This window comes from Pongo abelii, chromosome 15 (assembly GCF_028885655.2).
Source record: "Pongo abelii isolate AG06213 chromosome 15, NHGRI_mPonAbe1-v2.0_pri, whole genome shotgun sequence".
In the NCBI taxonomy this organism is placed as follows: Eukaryota; Metazoa; Chordata; class Mammalia; order Primates; family Hominidae; genus Pongo; species Pongo abelii.
The window spans coordinates 30320351-30348303 of record NC_072000.2 but is presented as its reverse complement, the minus strand read 5'-3'; the positions used below and the strand labels follow the sequence as shown (position 1 = coordinate 30348303).

At 36.7% G+C, this 27953-nt stretch overlaps 1 long non-coding RNA gene across 4 annotated transcripts in view; it reads right to left on the bottom strand.

Moving 5' to 3' along the window:
* Window positions 1-27953, bottom strand: part of LOC129049730 (uncharacterized) — a 111401-nt gene that overhangs the window by 28214 nt on the left and 55234 nt on the right. For 2 of the 4 annotated variants that reach the window (XR_010136946.1, XR_008513016.2), the window contains exon 3: window positions 1888-2709. The exons of the other annotated variants lie outside the window; for them this stretch is intronic. This is a non-coding gene — a long non-coding RNA (uncharacterized LOC129049730). Of the gene's footprint in view, window positions 1-1887; window positions 2710-27953 lie in introns of those variants that run through there. 4 annotated transcript variants of the gene reach the window in all.

The window sequence follows — 27953 nt, the reverse complement described above, 5'->3', positions numbered from 1 at the left end:
ATTTTTGCCACCATCTCAATAGAATTTTTTAGATATTTTTCTGATTTTACTTTTAATACAAACCACTATTAAGAAACAAGCCAACAAACAAATACGTTTCTCATGGTAACTGGAACTCATTCTCTCTACCACAGATCACCAAGAAAGCAAAGTATATTCCACCTGCATGACAGTTTAGGCTGTGAATATCAAGAATATAATGTTATGACCTAAGAAATCTGAGGTGAGAATGTTCTTTAAAACAGTCTTGACAGATACACATAATCAAGATGCCATGTTGCTGTGACACACCATACCCACATCCATGTGAAACACAACCTGTAGAAGAAAACAACAGGAAAAGACAGAGTCATTCTTTGGCCGATATCTTATACATTGCATCACCACCAAATGTTAAGTAAACAAGAAAGCAGATTTTAACCAGGGGGGAAAAAGTCCTTTATCTAGAGATTTTTATCTAAAGTTTTATTACAAACTGGGAAAAAGAAATGTAATTATATTTGCTTTCAGAGAGGGATCAGGCTTAATACATTTATATAAATGTAGCCTTCCTAAGAAAATAGATATTTAAGCTTTGGTTCCTGGGAGTTCCTAAAACTGAGGATGAAGGGAAATTGCCTTTGGAATCAGTTACACACCCAGAATGAGCTTCAAGATGAACTAAGGGAATAGGAAGAAAAAACAAATATAACCTATCACTGAAACTATATTAAGTTTACATAACTATAACATTGTCATCTAATGAAAAATGTTATGAATTGAAATCTATTTGATTTATTGACTATACTTAAAACATATAATTATTCAAAATATTTCCCATCTGAGCTATTAGTATTTTGTAGAAAGAATGTTTCCAAATATTTAAAAAAAATCACATTCTTAATAAGCTCACAAAGTATACTATAATTATTGCAAAAAGTTAATAGATAAATGTGGGCTAGTAACTTACTTTTATAGAAATAACAAAAGTAAGCTCAGATAGTCTCCATATTACAATAAAGACTCTTCCACAATTGAAACGCAAATGCTTTGACTTACAAACACATGCCGTGAATGTTGATTAGGGACTTTGGGTATATTTAACCTGTAATGAGGGCTGACGCAGTTAAGACTTGCCCTAGACAGGACACAAAAAGTTCAACAGCGCAATTCCATGACTGAAACAAAGATGGAGAATTTCATCATTCAAGGAGAATGCTCATAGATTTAGTGATTATTGATAGGTACATAGATGTTGACTCTTTTCTTTAAGCTCTCTAAGTAGTCCATTTCTAACTTGCCTTCTAATATGATCTCATCTCAGAATCTACATGACTTTAAATTTAAAAATTCTTATGAAATAACTTCACTTCTCTATATTTATTCAATTTCTCTCACTCCTATTCTCAGGTGAGGTGATAATCCCATGTTCACCATCTTCAAAACAACTTATTTTTTTGAGACAAAGTCTCACTCTATTGCCTAGGCTGGAGTGAAGTGGTGTGATCTCGGCTCACTGCAACCTCCACCTCCCAGGTTCAAGTGATTCTCCTGCCTCGGCCTCCCTAGTAGCTGGGGTTACAGGCACCCACCACCACGTCCAGCTAATTTTTGTATTTTTAGTAGAGACGGGGTTTCACCAATTATAATTTTTAAAGTATTTATTTAGGTCATCTGAAAAGCAGACAGCAAGATGGGAGTAGACTTACTTTTTTTTTTTTTTTTTTGATGGAGTCTTGGTCTGTCGCCCAGGCTGGAGTGCAGTGGCGTGATCTCGGCTCACTGCAAGCTCCGCCTCCCGGGTTCATGCCATTCTCCTGCCTCACCCTCCTAAGTAGCTGGGACTACAGGTGCCCACCACCATGCCCGGCTAATTTTTTTTTTTTTTTTGTATTTTTTTTTAGTAGAGACGAGGTTTCACCGTGTTAGCCAGGGTGGTCTCTATCTCCTGACCTCGTGATCTTCCCGCCTCAGCCTCCCAAAGTGCTGGGATTACAGGCATGAGCCACCACGCCCGGCCAGATGGGAATAGACTTTCAAGAGATTCTGCAGTTAGAAACAACTGCAAAGAATAAAGAGGAGAAAGCAGGATCAGGTAGAGAAATCCTTCAGACTGCAATGCAGATCTGATGTTGTTGACAAGAAAGGGAAAGAAAGAGAGTGGGGCAGGTAGAGTCTCAGACTGCAGTGCAGCTCTAAGAAAATCTCAGCCAGAAAGACAGGAGTCCCCAAACCAAGCTTTCCTACTAGAGAAGTCCAATGTCTCATCAGAATGGGCCACCATCAGATGCTTTCAACAGCAGAGCTCAATGGTGCATTTCTGTCTGCCTTGGTAGTTTTGGACTCTTCCTGCATCTCTATGAAGATTGTAACCTGGAATATGAAGACACTTTCACTTTGTAAATGCCCAAAAGTGAGGCAAGGATCTATCAACTTACCTTCCAATTGGAGATAGGAATTCTATCAGCGTCACAGCGACTAAGGACTCAAACCAACACAATTGCCTTATGACGAACACTATATTTAGAATAATACAGCTCTTCATTCACATGGGGAATTAGAAAAAAACCCTGAGGACTTTATTCTCCATTCATAAGGATGTCTCTATTTTTCTCATGATTGATTAAACATATCTTGGAATAAGTTTTTCAGTAAGGGTAACATCCTTCTTCAGAATATGCACATGTAAGAACTCCTTTCTATCGCCTTTGCAGATACACACCAACTTGACTGAGAGGAAATAAAAGAAAGAAATAGTCAACGATACTGTTCCATAGGCGAGGCACATTTCCCCCCCATTCCCCCACCACCACCTGCATAATTCTTAACAGACCAAGGCAGAACTGCAGCTATTGCCAAGTGTGAAGGGATGTGGGGGTTGAGGATGAGACACTCCAAAGTCACTGAGGAACAACCAGAGAAAAGAACTCAACGACATATAAACTGGTAGTTACTTGAACTTGTTTTATCATACATCTTTTTACTCTTTTATTTGGAGAGGTTAGGAGGATAAAAATCACACAACATAGACTCCTTTGGAAACTGGGTTTCTAGATATGAATTAGCTGCATTCACATGGCATTTAGGGGCACTGGTGGCTGGCAAGCAAGTTTTGACAGGAAGGTTTTTGCTTCAGACAGGCTGAACATTCTGCTCCCTTGTCATCAACCATCAGCGTATGTGACAGCAGTGGAAGTAGCCCTGGGAATAGCAGGGGTTTGTGATCTTACAGCAAAAAGTCTAATGCTAATCTGCTTGCAATGCTTTTGTAAAAAAGTAATTTCCTGTAGAAAGCCTCTTTCTGCATGGTTTTGGTTTTTCTGAACAGAAAGCTTAACTAACACAATGATCATGCTACAGAACTGTGTGTGTGATAGGGAGGTAAATGGAGGGAGATCATAAGGTGGAAAGCTATGGAATAACTGCACTTGCATCAGGATGGAAGAGTGTCATGGAAAAGTCATGATGCTGCTTATTGAAGACTAAGAATCTTCCAAAGAAAGGAAACCTAGTTAGTAAATTCTGGGGCAAGAATATCCTGGAATGAAATACAGAGATGATGGGCATGTAAAATGGTGAATTTTCTATGAAGTCAAGTAGTTCCTGAATGGATTAAACAGAATTCAGATATTATCCAGAAATTTCACTCCTAGGATATATCCAATAGAAATGAAAACATATGTTCATACACAAACTTGTACACAAATGTTTATAGCAGTTATTTATAATAGCTTAAAGATGGAAACAACCCAAATGTTCATCAATGTACTAATAGATAAATAAATGTGGTATATCTATACAATGGCATATTACTTGGCCATAAAAAATGAAGTGTTGATATATGCTACAAGATTGATGTGACTTGAAAACATTATGCTAACTGAAATAAGCCAGTTTTAAAAGTCCATATATGATATGAATCTATTCATAGAAAAGTCCACAATAGAAAGATCTATGGAGACAGTGGTTGTTTTCAGCCGAGGAAGGAAAAAGGGGTAAGGGTGTGATAGTTAAAGGGTTATGGGATTTCTTTTGGAGGTGATGGAATAGTGGAAAAGTCTTTCCAGACACAAGAAACAGAGTAAGTCCACAAAAAGGAGTTAGTAATTTTATTTGTTCTTGCCTTGCTTTATTGCTGCTACTTTTATAGGGTGTTGTCTTTAAAACAGTGTATGTAAAACAATGCTACCCCTTCACAAACTGACATTTTTGCTTTCTTGTACCAGTAAGGCATAACCAAACTTGAAATCAATATGAAATCCTCTCTTAAATCTTTCTTTTCATGTTGAAATTGCACTTACTCTCTTATTGTTTGTGTATTTTGATTTAGAGTTGTGTTCTAGTGTATTAATTCTCTATTACTGTGTACCAAATTACCACAAATTTAGTAGTTGAAGGTGACATCTCTTTATTATCCCACAGTTCATTAGTTCGAAAGTCTGGGCGCACATGCCTGGATTCTCTGCTCAGGGCCTCACAAGTCCAAAATCAAAGTATCAGCCAATCTGTAGGCTGTAGGGAAGAATCTACTGTTAAACTCACTCAGGTTGTTGGTAGAATTCAGTTCCTTGCCACTGTAGGATTGCGGTTCCTTGCTGGCTATTGGATGGGAGTTACCCTAGGCTCCTAAAGGCAATTGTTTGGTCCTTACATGTGGCCCCTTCCAATTTTAAAGCCCGTGAACACAACAGCATGCAACATCTTTCTTAGGCTTTGAATCTCTCTGATTTTCTTTCTGCCGCCAACTAGAGAAAACTAACTCTGCTTTCAAAAGGTTCATGTGATCAGGTTAGGCCCACCAGAATAGTCTCCCTTTTGATTAGCTCAAAGTCAACTGTTCAGTAACTTTAGTTACATCCGAAAAACCACTTTTTCAATGTAAGATAACAGAACCAGGGCATACTCTTTTGTTATATTCACAAATCAAAAGGTTAAGGCAGGAAATCTTGTGGGGAGTCCATCTTAGAATTTGATCTGCTAAACCTGGTTTAGATGAAAAGATTTCTATGAACAAGTAAACTTTAGAAGTACTGTCTAAGAAATGATAAGTAGGGTTTTCTTTTCTCTGCAGGACATCTCCACATTTTTAAATGGTTTCTGTACATTACGATTTTCCAAGAAGATAACAATCTGTGTCAATTTTTTAAAATTGTATATCATGAGTCATTATATCAATGTAGTACATATGACCATCACCGTTCACAGGAAAATTAAACTGAGTAAAAAAATATTAGACTCAATCACAATAGGTTAAAGGTATTTTTGTGAATGATTTTATACTCATCATCCATATATGTATGGTTTATAATGTATCAGGTAATATTCTAAGAATTTTACCAAAAGCAACATATTTTAATTCAGTAATAATCTTTAGTGATAAAGAAACAGAGGCAGAGAACCTTGCCAAATGTGACACAGGTAGCAAATATTAGAGCCAAGATATGAAACAGGGTTCCACCCGAGTTTGCAGAATCTAACTACTATAGGGCAATGTTCTTAAGCACCACTCTAGTGCTAAAAGCTTTGTTCTTTTTTCACAGCTTTCATGTCAAATACATTTAATAAGTAACCTCCTATGTTTCCTAAGCATAGATTACAGTAAAATCCTTTGTTGATTCCATCCTGTAGTACATTGTGTATCTTGAGAAACATCATTTAGAGAAGCTTTTGTTTATATGTATAATATAAAAACAAGGTGAAAGGAATACTACATGGCCATAAAAATTAACAAAATCTTGTCCTTTGCAGCAACATGGATGCAGCTGGAGGCTATTATCCTAAGTGAATTAATGAAGGAACAGAAAACCAAATACCACATGTTCTCACTTAAAAGTGGGCCCTAAACATTGAGTACACTTGGACACAAAGAAGGCAGCAAGAGACACACCAGCACCTACTTGAGTGTTGAGAATGAGAGGAGGCTGAGGATCAGAAAACTATATATCATGTACTATGCTCATAACCTGGGTAATGAAATAAACTGTACACCCAACCTCTGCAACACACAATTTATCTATGTAACAAACCTGCACATGTACCCCCTAAACCTAAAATAAAAGTTGGAAGAAAACCAACAAGGTGGATCTTATGCAGATGGTTCTAAATCAATTTCAGTAAATTAAAAACTTAGTTTGTAACTTCAAGTACTGCAAAATATTTTAAAACTCTATTTAAATAGTCCCTATTTTAAAATGCTTCTTGACTTATGATGGGGTTACATCCTGAGAAACCCATCATAAATTGAAAATATCATGAGTAGAAAATGCATTTAAGATACCTAACTTTACTGTGCTTAGAACACTACATTAGCCCACAGATGGGCAAAATCATCTGGCAACACAGTACACCATAGGGTATTGGCGTTTACCCTCATGATTGCCTGGCTGACTGGGAACTGCGGCTTGCTGTCTCTGCCCAACATCAAGAGACAGTATTGTACCACACATTCATAGCCCAATAAAACATCAAAATTCAAAATTCAAAGTCCAATTTCTACTGAATATGCATAGCTTTCACACCATTGTAAAGTAAAAAAATTGTAAGCCGAACCATTATAAGTCAGGGACTGCCTGTATTTCAATATTTTTTAGGAGAATTAAGAGTAATACAATTTTCAATTATTATTTAGGTTTATAAGACAGTCCAGGAATTCATTGAAGTAAAAAAAAAAAAAAAATCTCACTTTCCAGAGCTTGATTATACCATGGAGGCAAGAATAACTGGCATTAAATCAATATCCTAATATATCAAGCAGCTTGTAGAAGCAATGAACTGGATTGCTGAGAACCTATGGAAGAATCTTAAAAACATACTGTTGAGTTAAAAAAAAAAATGGAAATGGAAAAATACCTAACTAAAGCACAATGTCATTTAGGTAAAGAGAAGGGGATCATCACACATACAGACAAATAAAGATGTCACTGTATTTTTTCAAAAACACATGCATATCTACAACATAATGGGTACATCTAAGATTTAAAAATATCTACAATATTAAAGGCACCACCAGCAGTGATTTGTGAATGGTCTCATGCCATCTGCCCACAAGCTTCTTCCACGCAGCCTTGCCAAGTCCTGGCTCCATCTTGGAAACTGTCTGGCCTTCACTCCCAGGGGAACTTCGGCTGTTTTCTCTTGTCCCCACCTTCTGTCCTTGACCTGCATATTCACTTCTATTGATCATTTCATTCATTAATTAGATGTAAGATTAGCTATTGCACCACTCTGTTTAGCTGATGTGTATATCTTTGGAAAGTCTTCCAAGTAAAAGACAGTTCATATTACTTTTAATTTGTTGTCTGTGATGTCAGTAGTCATTTCTTCTAGAAGTTAGGCATCATGTCTTTGGTCAGGAAAGTGACTTTCTATGGTAACATGGTTTCTATAGGAATATCAATTTAAACTATACCTTTCAAAGCATCTTTTCCTGAATACAAATTCTCATAAAAACAATGTATATCCATAGATTTTTGAGGGCTAAAAAATAAAGTTTATGTATATGTTATGTAAAGTTTATGTATTTGTTAATCTTTCTCTGCTTATTTTATCAGGACACAGACTGAGGATATTTATGAGGTTTCGCATCATATGTCTATATTTTGCAAAGCATTTTTTATTAATAATGACTTAAGAATTCCCTGAATGTATTTTAGGAGTCAGTTGTATAAACAATTACATGCAAATAGTTTAACTAAAATAACCTAATTATAAAAGAAAATTTTCCTATCTCAAAAGCAAAGAAATAACAGTCATGACAACATATATTATTTCTGTCATTCATTTACTATAATACTCAAAAAATAACAACACTTCAAATTCTCGCTATGCCAAGTTTTGATGAGATTACTCTATTTTTCTTGACAGAAGATGTATGAAAAATTCTTATTGAACTTATAGCTAAGTGAAAATCCAGAAAAAAAGCTGGATATGTCAGCCAATGAGAGTGACATCGCTCATTGTGACTGTTCAAGTTTAGTAATAAATCCACACTTCAGTGCACAAAATATTACTTACTGCAATGGGACTCAGTTCCTCAGCTTCCAGTTTAGGTCATACATGTGTAAGCTTCTTGCTAACATTTTAATTTAACATTAAGAAATGTCTTCCAGATGTTATTAAGAAAATATAATGGTACAGAAAAATGAAAGTTTGAACAATAAATATTTGCTTTGATGAACAAATGGAAAACATAAATTTAAGAATACTTAAAATCTACAAAAAGATTGACTTCTCTGTGCAGACAGATGCACAATAGGTTACCTTGCAAAACTGAGTTGCTTACTGGTGGCCCCAGCCTCTATCATGCTACGATAACCCACTGTAAGTCTACATCATTGCCTAGATATCAGTATAGTCTCTCACATAACAAAAAAGTTTGTGGATGATATCATCAAGACAGTTACATTTATCGAGTTCAAGTAAAGTCTTATGAATAATATTTCAAAAATAAATATAATTTGTTTCCCCAGGAAATAGATGTGTCAAGTCTGCTATTTTTCAGGACCTTGGATTAATATCCATTTCAGTTGATAAGCTTCAGAAACAAATTATGCTTTCATCAATACTTTCCTTAATTAACTCTCATACATATTGTCTGTGTATTCAGATGGACTCTGCAGTGCTATCCTGTAAATTGACCAAAGAGGACAATTGATTGAGACTCTCAGAAGCAAGCTTCCTTGAGACAAAAGAATTTATAGACCAAAAAGTCAAAAAGGCCTAAAGTATTTCAGGTATTTTAGCACAGAGTCAAATCAAAAGTTGGTAATCATTCCAAAAGAATGATTGGGATTCATCAAGGAGTGTATTTTTGTACATACCTCCAGCGTTATTTACAGCCGTTACAGCTAAATTTCAGTAAAGATTCATCTACCCCAGCTTTCTCTCTTTTTTTTTTTTTCTTATTTGCTCTTTGTTCGTTTGTAGTTCCTGCCACAAAATTTAACCTGTTCTCTTAAAATTTAACAATAACATAGTCGGCCGGGCGCCGTGGCTCACGCTTGTAATCCCAGCACTTTGGGAGGCCGAGGCGGGCAGATAACGAGGTCAGGAGATCAAGACCATCCTGGCTAACACGGTGAAACCCCGTCTCTACTAAAAATACAAAAAAAATTAACCAGGCGTGGTGGCGGGCACCTGTAGACCCAGCTACTCGCAGAGGCTGAGGCAGGAGAATGGCGTGAACCCGGGAGGCGGAGGTTGCCGTGAGCCGAGATCACGCCACTGAATTCCAGCCTCGGCGACAGAGCGGGACTCCGTCTCAAAAAAAAAAAAAAACAAACAATAACACAGTCATCGACTCAAATATACATATCTTTTTAAATTTTATATATAATTATAATATATATTATAATTACATATAAATATATTATTCTATATTCTATAGTATATTATATATTATATATAATTTTATATACTTTTTATATACTTTTATATACTTTTTTATATACTTTTTAAAATTTTTAAAAATTTTTCTCCTCTATGACCTGAGAGCTACTATGGAAGATTCTCCTTCCAATTATGGTTGCCTGACCCTGTCCCTTTCTGTTCTCCTCTGAATTCTACAGTCATTTTTTCTCTGTCTTTTCTCTTGGCTTCTTTTCCTCAATATATGCATCTTCACCCCTATTCCCTTGTCTTCTCCTTTTTTGTTATTGTTGTTCTTCTCCAGCTCTTTCTCACTAAATATTAAATATTTAGTGGCTTTAAATATTATTAATCACCAGGTACGGTGGCTCACACCTGTGATCCCAGCACTTTGGGAGACTGAGGCAGGTGGATCACCTGAGTTCAGGAGTTCAAGACCAGCCTGGCCAAAAAAGGCGAAACCCCATCTCTACTAAAAATGCAAAAAATTAGCCGGGCATGGTGGCAGGTGCCTGTAATCCCAGCTACTCGGGAGGCTGAGGCAGGAGAATCTCTTGAACCCAGGAAGTGGAGGTTGCAGTGAGCTGAGATAGCAACACTGCACTCCAGCCTGGGCAACAAGAGTGAAACTCCGCCTCCAAAAAAAAAAAACAAGTGATTTCTCTATGGCCCACCAGCAAGTCTACATCCATCACTTTACTCCTTCATTCTCATTTCTAATTACCTATTTGTTTAATCTATTTTGAGACCATAACAGAATCCCAAAGGCCATATTCATAAAGTTGAATTTCCCAAACTCCTAGTTAAAATGAATTATCTTATTTAATTCCCTACTTCAGTTAATGGCTTGGGCGTTTTCTCTACTCATCCAAGCTTTCAACTTAAGAGTTTTTAGAGTTTGATTTTCTTTTCTTTTTTTTTTTTTTGTCTCACTGTTACCCAGGCTGGAGTGCGATGGTGCAATTATAGCTCACTGCAGCCTCAAACTCTTGGGCTAAGGGATACTACTGCCTCAGCCTCCCAAATAGCTGGGACCACAGGTGCACACCACAGTGTCTGGCTGTTTTTTATTTTGGGTAGAGATGGGGTTTCACTATGGTGCCCAGCTGGTCTCAAACTCCTGGGTTCAAGTTATCCTCCCATCTAAACCTCCCAAAGTGTTGGGATTACAGGCTTGAGCTGCCATATCCAGCCTTTTCTTCTTCTTCTGTTTTTTTTTTTTTAATTTCATAGACCTTGCCTCCATCAATATAGTCAGTTGGGAGGCCATGTTGATTTTCCCACTGCAGTATTTAACATCTACCCCATGTACCCCATATTTCACTGTTACTGCCATCATTATCTCCTTCCCATTATACTATATTAGGTTTTGTCAACATTGGTATAAATAGTTCACTTTATTAGAATATTCTCTATAAAACCTTTTCAAGTCTCTTTTTGATCCTGGCTTTTTTCTTTTGAACACATAATTTAAACAGGTTAATCTTCTCTTAATTTACAATATCTTAAAGATGAAACAAAAATGTTTAAATGAGCTGGGCATGGTGGCTCACACTTGTAATCCCAGCAACTCTGGAGGCTGGGGTTGGAGGATCAGGAGTTGAAGGCTGCAGTGAGCTACATTCACACCACTGTACACCAGCCTGGGCAAAATGATGAGACCCTCATCTCTAAAAAGAAAAAAAAAAAGACTTTAAAATGGAACTATGATTGTCATCTCTAGGAGCAATACTTAATCATACAAAACTGGAAGTAGTTTAGGGTTAAAAATAGCTTCATAGTATAAAAGCTTTCAACATGCTGCATCTAACTTGAAAGCCTTATACCCCCACATTCAGTCTTTCATTCATCCATTTAATCATCAAATATTTGTTGAGTACTTCCTATGTGTCAGGCACTGTTTTAGGCACTGGGAATATACTACTAAGCAAAACAGACAACCTGCTTGAACTAATTATCCTTATACTCTAGGGGTAGTGACAGAGTAAACAAAAAATAAGTAACGTAAAGATTACCTACAACACTCTGTGTGCCGCCATAGTCCAATATAGATAGGAGAGAAATAGGGTCCAAAATGACAAATGCCACAGGGCCTAGAGTGAAACTGATTTCTTATTAACAGCAGGAATCATATAGGCCACACACTGAATGAGAAAAACACTTTTTTAGTTTCAGCATTACACAGCATAACACAGTAGAACACAAGTTAAAGCAATAGCTACAGCTATAGAACAAAGCCTGTACTTCAGGTGCAAGCTTAGTGCAATGACAAAGTGAAAGACTGGTAGTCTTCACCTGCTAGTATGAAAGTTACCATCCTAGCACTGGCATTAAGAAATTATCACCTAGTGCAAGGCCACACTCTACTAGAATAACTTTTCCTTTGATCACACCTATTTGATAATTTCTCCAATTTTTTAGTGAGCATACTAGTCAGGTTTCTCCAGAGAGACAGAACCAATAGAAAATATATAGATGTATAGATGTATAGATATACGACTTAATTATAAGGAATTTGCTGATGCAGTTATGAAGGTTGACAAGTCCCAAGATCTGCAATCAGCAAGCTGGAGACCCAGGAGAGCCAATGGCGTAGTCCCAGGTTCAAGACCTAAAAAAAACTGAGGTCCCAGCTCAAAGGCTGTTAGAAAGAGTTCCCCCTTACTCATAGAAGGGCCAACATTTTGTTCTAGTCACACCTTCAACTGATTAGATAATGCTGACTGACATTAGGGAGTGCAATCTGCTTTACTCAGTCCACCTATTCCAATGCTAATTGCATCCAGAAACATCCTCACAGACACACCCAGAATAATGTTTGACCAAATATATGAGCACCCAGTGGCCTCCTTCTCTCTTTATCTTTCTTCTTTCTCTATGTATACATGTATGTATGTATGTATCTATCTAATATCTATCATTCTGACCAAAACCGTGGATTCAGACATTATCAATTAATGCTGTCTTTGTAAACCATGTATTAATAGAACACCTTATCCCACTATTAATATTCAATAATGAGACAAAGTAGACCACAGCCTGAAATTGTCCAGGATGAGCAGCAGAGGTAAACTGTGCCTCCTATATTGACTTTCAAGGCTGCTTTTCTTGCTAATTGATACATTTTCTTATATATCATTTTGTTAGCATTGGCAGAGATCAGAGTTACCCCGAGTTACCAGCAGCATAGCCACGCAGGTCCATAGCAACTTCAATTCTTGCCTCCTCAGAAGAAAGAATTCGACTGAGTGGCATAAAGCAGAAAAAAAGACTGAGGCAAGTTTCAGAGCAGGAGTGAAAGTTTATTAAAAAGTTTTAGAATAGTAAGGAAAGGAAAGAAAAGAAGGAAAGTACAACTTGGAAGAGGGCCAAGCGGGCAACTTGAGAAACCAAGTGACTTGGGGTTTTATACATTGGCCTGCTTCTGGGATCTTGCCTTACTTCTCCCGACTCCTGAGACCTTATTGGGAAGCTACTGATCAGTTTCAGGTGTTTTCTACCTATCAGAAGACTGCCTTTCCCTGGTGCTGGCTACAACCAATTACTTTAGAGAAACGGTTAACAACTGCCTGACCATCACCTGATGGTCAACACTCCTGGTGTGTGTTCATGGGGAGCCCTCTCCTGCCCTGCTCATACCTGACTAGCTACCTACTCTAACAATTTTATTTATTCTTTAAACCACTTTTTGAAAACAAAACTCAACCCCTTTTAAACTAACCCATACCATGCTGCTTGCTAGATTAGTCTTTCTAAAGCACCATCCCACCTTATCATTCTGTGTGCAAAGGCCTTTCATTTTTCTCAACTGGTTTCAGCATAGTCTACGTTATATAAGTTATATTACATAACCTACTGCAAAACCTTGATGTATACTATTAACTAGTCAGGGTGACATACTTGCTGTCCTCATTCATATATGGCTCATTCTATTCCTTTTTTCTAAGACATAACTCTCAATCCCCAAATTTTACTCACTCAAAATCCTTCCTACTCTTAGGACTTAATTAAAATGTTATTTCTTCCATGAAATAACATGAATTGTTCCCTATTCAAAACAATCTTACTTTACATAAAACAATTTCTCTATACTCTGCACATGCAGCAATCTCTCTTTGAATCAACCTCCTAATGTTGGAAACCCTAGTGTTGAATCCCTGATAAATCCTCTTCTTTAACTGCACTCACTTCTTCAGTGAGTTCGTCCAACCTAATGGCCTTAAACATCTATTTGCAATGTCTCATAAAGTTGATTTATGCTACCCAGTCTTCTCTTCTTTGTTCCAGACCTATGGTACCAACTGCATACTTGATATCTCCTCCAGAACGTTTAATAAACCTTTCAAACATAACCTGTCCAAAACTGAACTCCTGATCTTCCATCCACAAATAACTCTTTCCTGTCTCAAGTGATAATATCATCCTTGCAGTTACTCAGGTCAAAAACTTGCAGTAACCTTTTGTCTGCCTTTCTTTCCCTCACAAACCCTGTCCAATCCACCAGGAAATCTTTTTGACTCTATCTTCAAACTTTATCCAGAATCAAACTGCTTCTCAGAAATTCCACTACTATCACTTGGTTTTATCCACCATTATCCACTTGTGTGGATTTTTGCAACATCCTTCTAACAACTCGCTAAGATTCTATTCTTACCATTTGTCATACAGCAGCCAATAGTCTGCAAAGTCCTACGTGATCTGTCATTCCCATTGCCTCTTTCGCCTCGTGGTTTTCCCTTTCTGTCTGATTCACTCTACTCAAGCTGCACTTGTCTCCTTGATATTCCTCCCATACACCAAGCTAACTTCCATATTTCCTATGACTAGTTTATCTGCCTGGAATGTCCTTCAAAATATCCTCATAGCTAATTTCCTCACCTCAAGTATTTTCATAAATGCCACCTTCTCTGTGAGGTCTATTCTGACCATCTGTTTAAAAATGTGTCTTTTTCTATCCTATACTCTTGATCAGCTCTATCTGTTTTATTCATTAACCATGGTATTAAGGCCTTCTAATATGCTATATAATTTACTTTTGTGTATTTTTTGCATCTCTCTCTACTAGAATATAAGATCTACAAGAGCAAGTATTTTGATGCATTTTGATCACAAATGTATTTCAAATGCCTACATTGGTGTTAAATGAATTTTCCTTTTTTTAAGTGATTTTATGCAATACACACTGTAGTACTGTTATTTATGTATAGCTTATTTCCTTTCTCAGTTTTTGGACTCCATGAGGAGAATATCAGTGTCTGATTCATTTTTGTTAACCACATCTGCATTCACAGTATTCAGTATCTTGCTTTGCACATGAGAGGTAAGTCATAGTACAATTTTGGTACAAAAAAATACAAATTCAAACAAAGTAACTGTTTTTAAATGGTGTAAATTAATTTTGGGTGCATAACTATTTCACTGAAATGAAATGAATTTTTTCTATATACTTTCCATATTTAATAAGCAACTAAAACCAGGAAACTGGAATGATGTTGGGAAGTGAGACAGGGTCTCCTGTCTACATCTTTGTGGAGCCAGATATTTCATCTCTGGTTGTCTGCACATTTTTTTTTTTCATTTATGCCTGTCTCTCCACCCCTTCCCTTTGATCTCTAATCCATCTCCATATAGTATTTTACTGCTTCTTCGTATTTGTATAACAAAAGATGGCTATCCATAGCTTCCTAGTTTAACTCTCCCTCAAATAACACTTGACCCATTTCAGTTTTAGGGGCTTTGGCCTAGCTATAATGACAGCCATAAAAATTTAACCCATCAAATTTTATTCAAGTCTTTTCCTAACCATTTAAATGGCCCTCACTATAGGCCTAAATCTCCTACTTCAAAAAAACCTGCCTAGTTCAGCAGACTGCCAATGGACATCCAAACTCATTCAAGCAATAAAAGGAATCTTGACTAGGTTGAAGGATTCATTCTAATTAAATAAATTCCTTTGTCCCATTCATCATTCATTCTCTTTAAATAGCTATGCCAATTTATTTTGCCTTACTATAAGATTTATAACCTTGTGTTTATAGTGGAAAAGAAATGGAAAGGCAAGGTGAAAAGAAAGTTTCAAGCTCAACAAAGAAAAAGTATTTTGCCCAGTTTTCGCTTATAGCAATGTAAAATCTTTAGGCAAGGTATCCTGAGTTATAATTTTTTTAATCACCATGATCTAAATATTCTCCTTTTTTTCTCCCCTAAATGTTCATCTTCTTGTTATTACCACTGCTTGTCAAGAAAACACTAGATCCCGGCTTTCTACAAAAAAAGCTGGGGAAAACATACCCCACAACATTATTTAACAAAAATGACAACAGAATTTTAAGAAACAGATTTTGTGTTTTTGATATTCTTTTTCCTCTTCACTTACTTCTAAATGAAAAATAACAACCAGAGATACTAGCTGAGAAAGCATATGATGAATGTCACTGCTCATTGGGGTTTCACCTAGACCACCGTCTTCTTTCTCCAGTCTATCCCACACTGATAGAGTTTAAAAACACAAATTCTTTGACACTCTTCCCATCGTGATATGAGGTCCACAGCACCTCTCCTTTAATCTGGGCAAGTTTATAACTGCTTTTACCGCTAGAATATACTATGTGGCTTCCACAACTAGGTCATAAAAATTATCTATGCAGGCTTTCACCTTCCTTACTGGTACACTTGCTCTTGGAGCCCTAAACAACAGTGTAAAACTGCTGACCTGGGGTGGAGTCATGTAGATTCCCCCAACAACATTCCTAACTATGTCCATTCTTTTGCCATCCACTCTACCTGCTAGAGATGTGAATAAAGAGATCATTTTTAAAGGGTGTCCTCCAGCCCAAACTATTTCAGCCTTCACCCCTTTAAATTGCCTCCAGTAATTGAGTCATCCCATGAGCATAATAAAATGATTATAGCTTTGGAGACCTGACTTGTGCAGTAGTTTGTTACACAGAAATAGATAACTGGCCCACATTTCAAAGCTTTAGTTATTGCTTTTGATTCCTGAACAACGTCTTCATTAACAAAACATTGACAGCCAGTTATCATGTGTAAAGGATGTGATAAACTTTACAGTAAGGTGTTAATAGGTGATAACCCAATATAAGCCTCTGAGCCTCCAGCTTCCTCATTATTAAATCAGGAGTATGTGCTATATAGTCTCCTAGATTCTTTTCACTTTGGATCTTTGCAGGACTCATGAGATGTGCCTTAATTTAGAGAATAAAGCACCAGTGGTAGCACTCATGGATGCATAATTTAATTTTCAAATATTTAGCTTAGAATCTCTCAAATATATCATTAGGTTGTCATTCTCATCAGTTTGCTCTGACATTAACTCTAGTCAAGAGACTGTCAATTCAACATTTTTTTAATGGGAGCAGTATACCTCTACATCTCTTCCCTAATTATTCCTTAAATAAGATGTGTGATTTTTGATGAACCATCCAGGTACTTTCCTTCTCCACAATAATTCAGAGAAGCAGTTCTCTCAGGACCATACTAATGCCGTTAGTGTCTGTAATATTGGGCCAGAAGTATTTCTAGTTATTTCCTCTGGAAGGCAAATAAAAATGCTTGGGAAATTTCCTAAGTATCAGATTTACTCAAGCAGTATTTTATCCCAATGCATTTGTTTGCTCATCACTAGAAATGGCATTATATCGTCATTAATTCCCATATTAATTTTTATATTAAAGAAGATGCATTTCTGAATACTTCTAAAAATTTAACTTTAAAATAGATTTTGCTTTAAATAAAGGTACTTCTTCTCCCCTCTTAAAAGTTAGTGCAGTGAAGAAATTACGCTAGTTTGCTAGGATAGTTTTTTCTTTCTTAAACAAGTATTCCTAGTTATTTGTTCATTTAATTATTGTTATTACATAGCTAAAGATTTCTTTTTTTTTTCCTTCAGATTTTAAAATCTCTCTTTCCTAGTGGTAGACCACTGACCCTTAGTGAAAGGAACAAAACCAGTGAATTTAGGTCATTAGCGTCTGAATGGAAACAGATTGTGAGAGTTAACCAAGTTACACTACCCATTAAAGCTTAAAATCTGCTTTTCTGAAAATCCTGAGGTAACCCTCACACCACAGATTGCATGTGTTGTTCTTTTAAAAGTGGAGAATGACATTAAAATAACTATGAAATTATTTTTGAATGAGAACATATTGAAACTTATCATTATCCAACTCTGGTGCTTTGACTAAAATATAAAACACTTTAGCTGAAGCATTGAAGTTCTCATTAAGTAGCCCTAGCTTAGTCAAAGCGCAATTGTTGACCTTCTGTGCTTAAGGCATGTGCTGTTCCATACAGATAGAGGCTTTTCTACCACACTCTTCTTGATGGTTCATAATGGAGTGGCATGTGCATATCAGGAGAAGAACAGAACTTAATTTGAAATATTAAGTAGCATACGCACATAAAAAACCTTCATTAAAATATTAAAAGTTTGTTAAACCCGTAAGAGCTAAGAGATGTGTTCCTATGAGAGGAAAATTCCAACCTCAAGCTCTCTCCATGTCTTAATTTCTGACATTGTTAATAAGAAAGTACTTTAACTTAGAAAGTCATTTTATCCAGTAGCTGCTGAAGTGCTGCTAGACTACCAGAGGATTAGTTCACACTTTACTTTTTGCAGAACACAACAGAAGAGTACAATAGACAATCATTGTATCCCTGAAAGTGCCAAACTACAAACTTAAGGCTCATTTTGTCATCATGAGCTAAATGGAGGATTGCAGGGGGAGTGTCCTCACTATAACAATCTTCACCAAGGCATTGATAGCCTCATCAAAGTTTTGATATTATAACCATGTCAATGGACAGTTAGATGCTCACATTTTCAACCAAAATTTGGGAAGCACTTACCATCAGAAAGTGCCTAAACCAGAGCGCTTTGAGTCTCCAGTTTTGAATTTTGAGATGGAGTCTTGCTCTGTCACCCAGGCTGGAGTGCAGTGGTGTGATCTTGGTTCACTGCAACCTCCGCCTCCTGGGTTCCAGCGATTCTCCTGACTCAGCCTCCTGAGTAGCTGGGACAACAGGTATGTGCCACCCCGTCCGCCTAATTTTTCAGTAGAGATGGGGTTTCACCATATTGGCCAGGCTGGTCTCGAACTCCTGAGCTTGTGATTTGCCTGCCTCGGCCTCCCAAAGTCCTGGGATTAAAGGTGTGAGCCACCGCAACTGGCTGTCTTTTTAAAATATAAAACAACATACCTAAAGACTAATTTTTACATTAGCCATTAAATGAACTTAGTAATTTCTATATTTAAAAAGATGCATTTCTGAATACTTTTAAAATTTTAACTTTAAAGTAAATATTGCTTTAAACACAGAGATTTTTCCCCCTCTTAGCATCATGAAGAAATTACTCTCATTTGTTAGGTAACAGGTATCAAAAAAGTGGTAATATTTATATATACCTAATCTTTAGATATTGTTATCTCAACAATTTAAAAGTCATATTACATCCTAAAATCCACCATAGTGCTTGAAAAGTACCTGAGACATAATTCAAGGGCTATTTGTTTAATATATAAATTTGTAAAATGCTTTACTTCTGCTGAGTACACTTTGGTAGTATCATGAGGATAAACATGGAGGGAATAGCAAGGATTGCTCCAGTAACAACTAGGCTAGGGAGGACTTCGTGGATTTATAAAAAGAAAGAAAAAGTTCACAAATTGGTAACAAAGAAATATGTGAAAATTAATGTATTCGTTTTGCTAGGGCTGTCACAAAAAAATACCACAGATGGGTGGCCTAAGGAACAGAAATTTATTTGGTTACAGTTTTGGAGAAGTGTAAGGTCAAGGTATTATTCTGATGCCTCTCTCCAGATGGCCATATTCCAGATGGCCACTCTCTCCCTGTGTCCTCACACATTCTTTCCTCTGTTCCTGCACAGGGTTTTGGTGTTTCCCTGAGTGTCTAAATTTCTTCTTTTTGTAAAGACAACAGTCAAATTGGATTAGGTCCCCCCTAAAGATCTCATTTTAATGCAATCACATCTCTGAAAACCTTATCTCCAATACAATCACATCCTGAGATACTGGGAGTTAGAATTTCAACGTATAAACTGGGGAGACACATTTCAGCCCATAACAACCAGTTTCTCATCTTCAAGGTCGCAGAAACCCACAATGTTAAAAATGGAATTATGAAAAAACTGAGGTTTTATTTCTTTGGAAATATATTAGGAAGAGACATTGAGGTCTTTAGATATTCAGAAACTATAATAAATTTGCAAACAGTACAAGAAAATTGTGTAATCAATAAAAGTAGGCTTTGTATCAACTGCAAAAACAACAAATTAATGTCATCGTATTATACTATAAAAATAAAGAATCACTCTGCCGGAATAAAAAGTTGTTTCACAACCTACTTGAGAGAAGAGAAGGGGAAGGTATGAACTGAGCAATAATCAATTGCTATATATGGCTACATATGAAATCTCACTTCCAGAAGACAGATGTGGGAGCTTGGGAGGAAAGGCAAAGTCAAATGCTAATTACTAGCCTAAGGCTTACCAACCCTTACAAACCAACAGGGTTTTCTTGCTGGACCCTAGTTTCTACTCCCTAAAATGACCATATGTTCCAATTTGCCAAGGACTATCCCAAGTTATATCTGTTGTTTCTCAGTCTTATGTCTGGTTAGCATCCCCTCTGACAATCAAAATTATCCTAGTTTGTATGATGTGATCATCTGTCACTATGGCCCCTTCTCCCACAACATGCATATAAACCCACACAAATAGCAAGTATTTGAGGTTCAGAAGACCTGGTCTCCCATCCTCAATAGACACCACCCCCTCCCCAAACTTGCTTATCCAACCTCTGTCCCTTTTGACCAGTGAAGAGAAGCTGAAAGATCTCAAGTTCTGTTTTATCTATCTTTGATGTATTAGTCTGTTCTCTGAGACTGGGTAATTTATAAGAAAAGAGATTTAATTGGTTCATGGTTCTATAGGCTGTACAGAAAGCACAACACTGGCATCTGCTTCTGGGGAGGCCTCTGGAAGCTTACAATCATGGCGGAATGCAAAGAGGGAGCAGGCACATCACATGGCAAAAGCAGAAGCAAAAGAGAGAGAGAGATGGGAGAGGCACCACACACTTTTAAAGGACAAGATCCCTCCTCACTCACTATTTCCAGAACAGCACCAAGGGGATGGTACTAAACCATTCATGAGAAATCCACCCTCATGATCCAATTGCGTCTCACCAGGCTCCCAACTCCAACATTGGGGATTACCTTTCACCATGAAATTTGGGTGCGGACACAGATCCTAGTCATAGCACTTGATAATACAACCTAGGTTCTGAAGAGAAAGAAGAAGATTTCCTGTAATATTTTGCAAATTCTCAGATTTAATCTCAACAGTCATCAAGGTATAATAGAAAGAGGTCTGGACCAGAAATAATATCAGAATTCTGGTCCCTACTTTTTTAGTTGTTAGTCCTGAGACTTTGTACACATTATTTAAACGGTTTAAGCCTTACTTTCCTCATTCATATCAAAGGAATAGGGTGGATAGGGGAGCATGATATTCATCCTGCCTATTTCAGTGTCCTAAAGAATCAAATGAAATACTGGCTAAACACTTTTAAAATCCTTTAAGCATCATATGAATGGTAGTTGTTATTATTCTTATAATCAGAGAGAGAAATAGACAGCATAATAATTAAATGTGTTTATTTAAAGTCCTTATCCATGACATTAGAAGTGCCCTCTAGGAGCCATATCTTCTCACTTCCAGACCACCCTTTTCTCATTATTGCACTTTCACCGTGAGGATTCATATGAGTAAGGTGAAACGAGAAAAGCTGAATTAAGGATTGCGTGTCTGAATATACTGCAGAATTAAGGATGAATGATTGAAAAACCTACAGGTTCAGAGAGGAGGAAAGGTGAAGTGAGATAAAACTGTAAAAGTACTTGATAAGCTTCCCAGTCAGGTCTTCAAGGGCATTGGGACATTTAAGTGGTGATGTGTTAGTATCCTATGCTTTTTATACTTTGATTATGGGGAAAGGGAAGTTGGGGTATGAGAAAAGGGAGAATAATAAAAGAGAGAGGAGACTGTAAAAACAGCAATGAAAAGACATTTAGCCTTTGCTTTGCCCATTTTGACTTTTTTTAAAAGAGGACACAGAGAGCACAGCAAAATGAGAATCAAGATGTGGGACTATATTCATCAACATAGGCCTGGACATATGAGAGATTACCTTGACTTATTTGTTTTTAATGTGTTTATATGTTTCTTCAAGAAAAAAATATATAAAAGTATACAGTTTTGTCCCTAGAAAGACTGTTGCCTAATACTCAATCGGGTGAAAAAATAAAATAATACATGGTGAATCTGGAAAAAAAAAAGGACTTACCAACATATATTCTAGCACAATACTCCCCACTTTTCACTAGCCATCCCATTGGCTGCTTCTTTTTTATCTGTCGTAAAATTCTCATCATTCCTATATCCACAATTTAGTTGGTATTTAGGCATATTAACCTGGAGATATATCTAACTATAGATATAATGTATATGCTCCAGTTTCCAAAAAGTAATTTTATGCTCAGAGAGACCAAGGTCAAAGTGGTTAAAAAGACATGTGGTGTCAATCCTTGCAATCATTGCAAATCAGTTCAAAATGTTTCTTAAAAAAATACCCAAATCATAATTGCCCTTAAGTTTGAATATGTACTGTGACATAGTCTACACTCTTCTGACAGAAGGTTTCGTTTTGTTTTGTTTTGTTTTAACAAAACTACCACATAGTCTATATTGAATTGGTTTGCTACTTGATGTATTCAAAAACATTAAAATTTGGCAATGACTCTTCTCTTGATGATGACTCTTGGCTATGACTATGGCTAGTTGAGGGAAGAAGAGTAGAGAATTAAGAGTGTTTGCAGAATGTCTGACCCCCATAAGCCCATAATGAAGCAATTTCATCTTTTTTCTTATTGTATCAGTTTTCTGTTGCCATAATAATGCTACAAAACAACAGAAAGCCTCAATGGCCTACAGCAGTAAACATTTATTTAGCTCACAAGTCCACAAGTTGATGATTGAGGCTGAGTTCAGCCACATAGTTCTAGTCTCAGGTGAGATCACCTGCATATCTGGGGCTCTGCAGTCCCAGCTTGGGGCCTCATACATCTGGACTGGCTGGGCTTTGGCTAGAGTAAATCCACTCTGCTGCACTCAACTCTCTCCAGCAATCTATACTTGTATTCTCATGGCAAAAGCAGAGGAATGAAAGATGAAAAAAAAAAAGAATAAATAAGTAAATGGTTTCAAGAAAAAAAGGAGAAAGCAGAACTGTCACTGTGTATTTCTCCCTATCCACACCGAACTCTATTTCAGCTGCCTAAACGTTTCTCAGGTTTCTCGACTCAACATTTTTATCACTGATTTCCTCATTCTTCACCACATCATTACCGATATATTATTTTCCTGTATTCTTTACTCTCTATACTCTATAACTGATTCTCTATATCCTATAACTAATGTTTTCAAACCTTCTCATGCATTATACCTGCTAACTTCCCATTGACCAAACCAAATTACATGGTTAAGGTAGAATCCAGGGAGCAGAGAAATAAACCCCACCTTTTAATGAGAGTAACTGCAAAGCCACATGGCAAAGAGATCCCTTTGTTAGGAGGGATGAAGAATTTGGGCTATCTCTGCAGTTTATGGTAGATATACCATCAACTATTCTTGGATAAAAAACTTCTCAGGGCTTTAGGGATATCTCTACATGGTTTCATTGGAATATCTATATATATGCAGTTCCCAGTCATCTTCCCTGGGCCACCTCCCCACCCACCCTGAACTCTATTTCAGCTGCCTATGTGTTTCTCAGGTTTCTTAACATTTTCACGACCCTTTATCACATTGTTGCCAATATATATTTCCTTCTGTGTTCTTTATTCTCTCTGTTCTATAACTGATTCCATCATATGCCAGGTCAAATGAACCAGAAAAATAGGAAGCTATCTTCCTGCCTACCCTCTCTTTACATTTTCCAATGATATCATGTCCCCTGACTGCTGCCTCTGTAATATTTGCTTATTTGTTTTTCATTTCTATTCCCACTGTCACAATATTGATTCTTGCTTTACCTTTTATAACTACTGAAATATTTTACTTTTCTATTCTATCCTGATCCAGTATAACCTTTCTAAAATGAATATTGTCATGGGATATCCTAGCTTACCATCTTCAATGGTGCCCCATTGCCAGTAGGACATAGGGTGTGAGGACCTTCATGATTTAGCTCCTTCTTACAGTACCCCTAATTTATGGTAATACTAATCTGGAATAATTTAGTGTTGTTTTGACAAGCTTGGCTGATTCTACTTGTATCTTATTTGATCCGAATGTCTCATATATATATATATATATATATATATATATATATACATACACACACACACTACACACACACACACACACACAAACACGTATACACGCAGAGACACACACACAACTGGGGTAGGGAAATCAATGAAAACATAGACTAACTAGCCATTTAAATTTGGGCAAGTGAACTAAACTCTTTTAGCATAGTCCTTCGGTCTAAATGTTGATTTATATATTCATGTAAAAATGCACAATTGTAAAAATACACAAATACATAGGGTATGTATCTGTCGGGTCTCAGTTCAAAGACCATCATCTATCTGAAACCCTTTCTAAATGACCTAGAGTACCTTTCTCACTCTGTATTTTATGCCTCCACTACATTCTGTGTAGACGTTTATCATAACAGCTGTAGTGCATTAATGTACTTATTGCTTTACATCTGTCTTTGCTTTATATAGACTATTCTCATCTTATTAAGATGACTTCTTATTCATCTTTCTAACCCCAGAATCTAGCATGCAACAGATTTGATGTCTGAATAAACTCAGAGACAGGTGGTAGGAACAGTTTCCAGGTGAAAAGGAAACATTACACATGTACCCAGGATACATGTCATATATTCCCTTGATATTTAATAAAACAGACTGAAGAAAATAGACTAAGCTTGAATCTTCCTGTACTCTCTTAAAAAATATCCCAGGCAATTTGCCACTCACTGCTTTTCAATCAGTGATTACTTCCTAGAGCTCTCTCCAGATGTATAAAATGACTGGTAAGCCAGTCTTATACAGCCTGCCAGAGTCAGCTCTCTAGATGGTACTAAATGTGTCAATAATGAAAATATGCAAGTGTTAATGCTGTCCTTCATTTTCATATACCTGATGAGCCAAAAGAATGAGAGAATGTCAACTTTCACAATAGATGGGCCAAGTGCTGGAACAAGAAGATTTTTGTCTTGAGGAGTACCAATCAATCATTAAAAATTTTATTGTACCTCAAGAGATAACTCCTCAATGATATTCTTAACAATGAGGAATTACACATAAGAGAAGCTAAGAAATTTAAAATAAGACACAATATACATATTAAATATACATTAATTTCAAAAACCTGTGTACATTCATTTAAATGGTACACATGTAGATACCATTCAGGGCCTCCAGGTAGGAGAAGCCAGACTCTAACCAAAGGAGAAGAAGGAAGATCTTGTGGTATCAGAATTTCACCTCTTTGAAGGTTCTTTTTCCCTCCTACTATGAAATAATAAACATATATTCAGTTATCATTTTTTACAGTCATAATATACCACCTGAGAATGCCTAACAATTAATTGCATAGTGGAGAGTTGACCATAACACTGAGTTTCTTCCACACCCATTGTCTCCTGCTGGCCAGAAGTTGCCAGCTGGTCAGCAGAGTAAATGGTGTCTTCACTTGAGTATTCTGAACTGAAAAGGTCATGTTAAAATTGATAGTGACTATCCAAACCAATTAGAGAAGGATTAGATAGTGGAAGGATTTAAAAGATTTGCAGAAATAAATAAATAAGAGCCATGAGAAAGTGCATATCATGAATAAGAAGAAGCCAGGAGGTAAAAATAGAAAAGCAAAAAGTAGCCACAAGTAAACGCAGAGAAACAAGTGGAACAATAGAGTGATTAGTAAAGGGAGCAATGGGCATTTGCCTACAATGGGACAACTAAAAATCTATGGGGAGACACAAAGAACTCCTTGAGGGCTTGGGATTTGATTACTGAAGCAGCTTCTTTTTTTTTTTTTTTTTTTTTCCTTGTACTTTCCCTCTTCTCCTGTAAACCTACAATGAACTCCCACCATAAGTGAAATCTAAACATGTTTATTTCTTATCACTTGGAATTAACATAATAATGCAATGGGAAAGTGTAAAGAAAATGCATGTGTTTGTGCTGGGCAGTATTTACAAGTTAATTTTTCTTTAGAATCTATCCAGGATAACAACTCAGAACTTTTAACCTTCAGAAACATATTAATCTGTTCCAAGTCTTTCATCTTACTGTTAGTTAATACGCTGTTAAGTATAACTTTTCCCTCATCATGAGTCAATATTTTAAAACAGTACTTAGCTTAAGAGAAAAATGTCACTTAATAAGATAATATCATCTCTCTCAGGTACGTTAAAGTGCCCTCTTAGTTCATTAATGTAAATCAAGTACATTAAGCTACTAGTCATAAAAAGTTCAAACCAAAACACAAATGAAAAAAGATAATTCTCTAACATACTTTTCCCAACCAGTATTTGATCTATAACTCTCCAGACTTCAACTGATTAATATTGTCTGCCGTAAAAACGCCCATGATGGAAGCCAAAACGTTTTAAGAAATTCTTCTTTCACTTCTCCTAGATTAACTCTTATACAGGGTTGAAAAGACATCCCTTGACCACTAGCTATGATCAGAACCACTTCTGCCATATACGGTTGGTCAAAGTAGTCACAAAGCCTGCTCAGAGTCAAGGAATAGAGAAATAAACTCTACGTCTTGATGAGAGAGTGGCAACATCACATTGCAGAAGAGCACACAGGATGGGAGGTCTCTGGTCATCTTTGGATAATACAATCTGTCAGCCTCCAAAGTTAAAATGTGAGCACAGATATATTTTACAAAATATCTTCTGCATTTTTTCTCTTTTTATAGTATTTTCACAATACTTGGCATGCAGCAGATATTTTTACAACAAGTTTTATTTTTCAAGCAAGCTTTGAAATATTTCTAGTATGGTCACACAGTATTCAAAAAGTAAAGGTGCTATTTTTTTTTGTTGGGGGGGAGGTTGTTAGATATAGACAAGAGGATGCTATCTATAAAATGTGGTTTAAATTTTCAACTGCAGTAAGGTTATTGTTTGCCTTATGTTTTCCTTGATGAAAGTGGCCAGGAAGCCTTCCATTCTGAAAACTTCACCTTCTAAAAGCCTCATGTGGTGAATACTATTTCCATGATTACATAACTAGATTTGATCTCTGGGTGTGGACCATGCATGTACTTAACCTGAGGTTGATTTGTCTCTCCTCTAAGGATGCATAAAAATTAGTTTTTAAAGGTTCCTATAAACTTTCATCAGCCAAGTTGTATTAAAGGAAAAAAGCAAAAAACAAACAAAAACAGCCTTCAGTATTCTAGATAAAGAACTTCTTTTCGATTGTTACCAAGGAGACCTCATCTGAAGCCTCCCTCTGTGCTTGACATGCATTGGCTCATATTCATCACTATTGACAGTCTCATATGTGTCACTGTCCAGTAAAAATCCTATCTGTTACTATTAATAAGCTACCCTTTGCCATATTGATTAGGTGCTTATCTGAGGTTTACAGACAACAACCTCTCTGCTTGTCTCAGAAGCCTCATATTAGTCAGAATGGTACCCCTAACTCTTTACTCCCTATCATCACGACTTTAGGTACACACAGCTTTGACCTTAGATATTTTCTTTGTACCTCTGTCTTAGCACTCAAATCAAGACATTTTCTTGAACCTTGTTACAATGTTAACTCTCGGACAACCACACTCTGCTCCGTGCATTCCATATCCGGCACTTTCCAGAAGTCGTTTGGGTATGGCTACTCTGCCTAAACTACAGATGGTAGAAATGTCCGAGCTAACGTGTGGGGCTTCTAAATAACACGCACACAATAAATTTTAAAAAGATGCACACAAATATCCCATTTTCGACATGACCTAACTCCATTTCTGGATAACAATAACAATAGTTAAGTGAAACTGGCACAAAACTATTAGATCTAGTCCAGTAAATCAGTGGTATGACACACAAAGTAGATATTAGGAGGGAAAGGAGAAGCTTGTTCCCAGCTTAGCTGTAAAGCGTGCTCAAAGATTCAGATGCTGCTGTAACTCCCTAGAGAGCCAATGGGTTGAGACCGCTAGGAATTTATTTCATTGACATGTCCACCTCAAAAGCAGTTTATCCAAAAGAATGAGGCATGCAAGCTCAATTTGAGAATGACATCAATTTAGAAAGAGGAGGCAGTTATCAATAGGTGCTTTATGTGAGTTTCATGGTCTCACATTTGTATTCTAGGAAAATTGACTTCCAGAGAAAATAAAAGCTGTTTTCACCAAAATCTCCATGAGATATTGGGACCATGAAGTCCAACAGGAAGTGGCTACTCTGGTTGCTTATGTCTGGGACATGTATCCGAGCACACCACAAAGGTAGGAGAAAGGGCTTCTC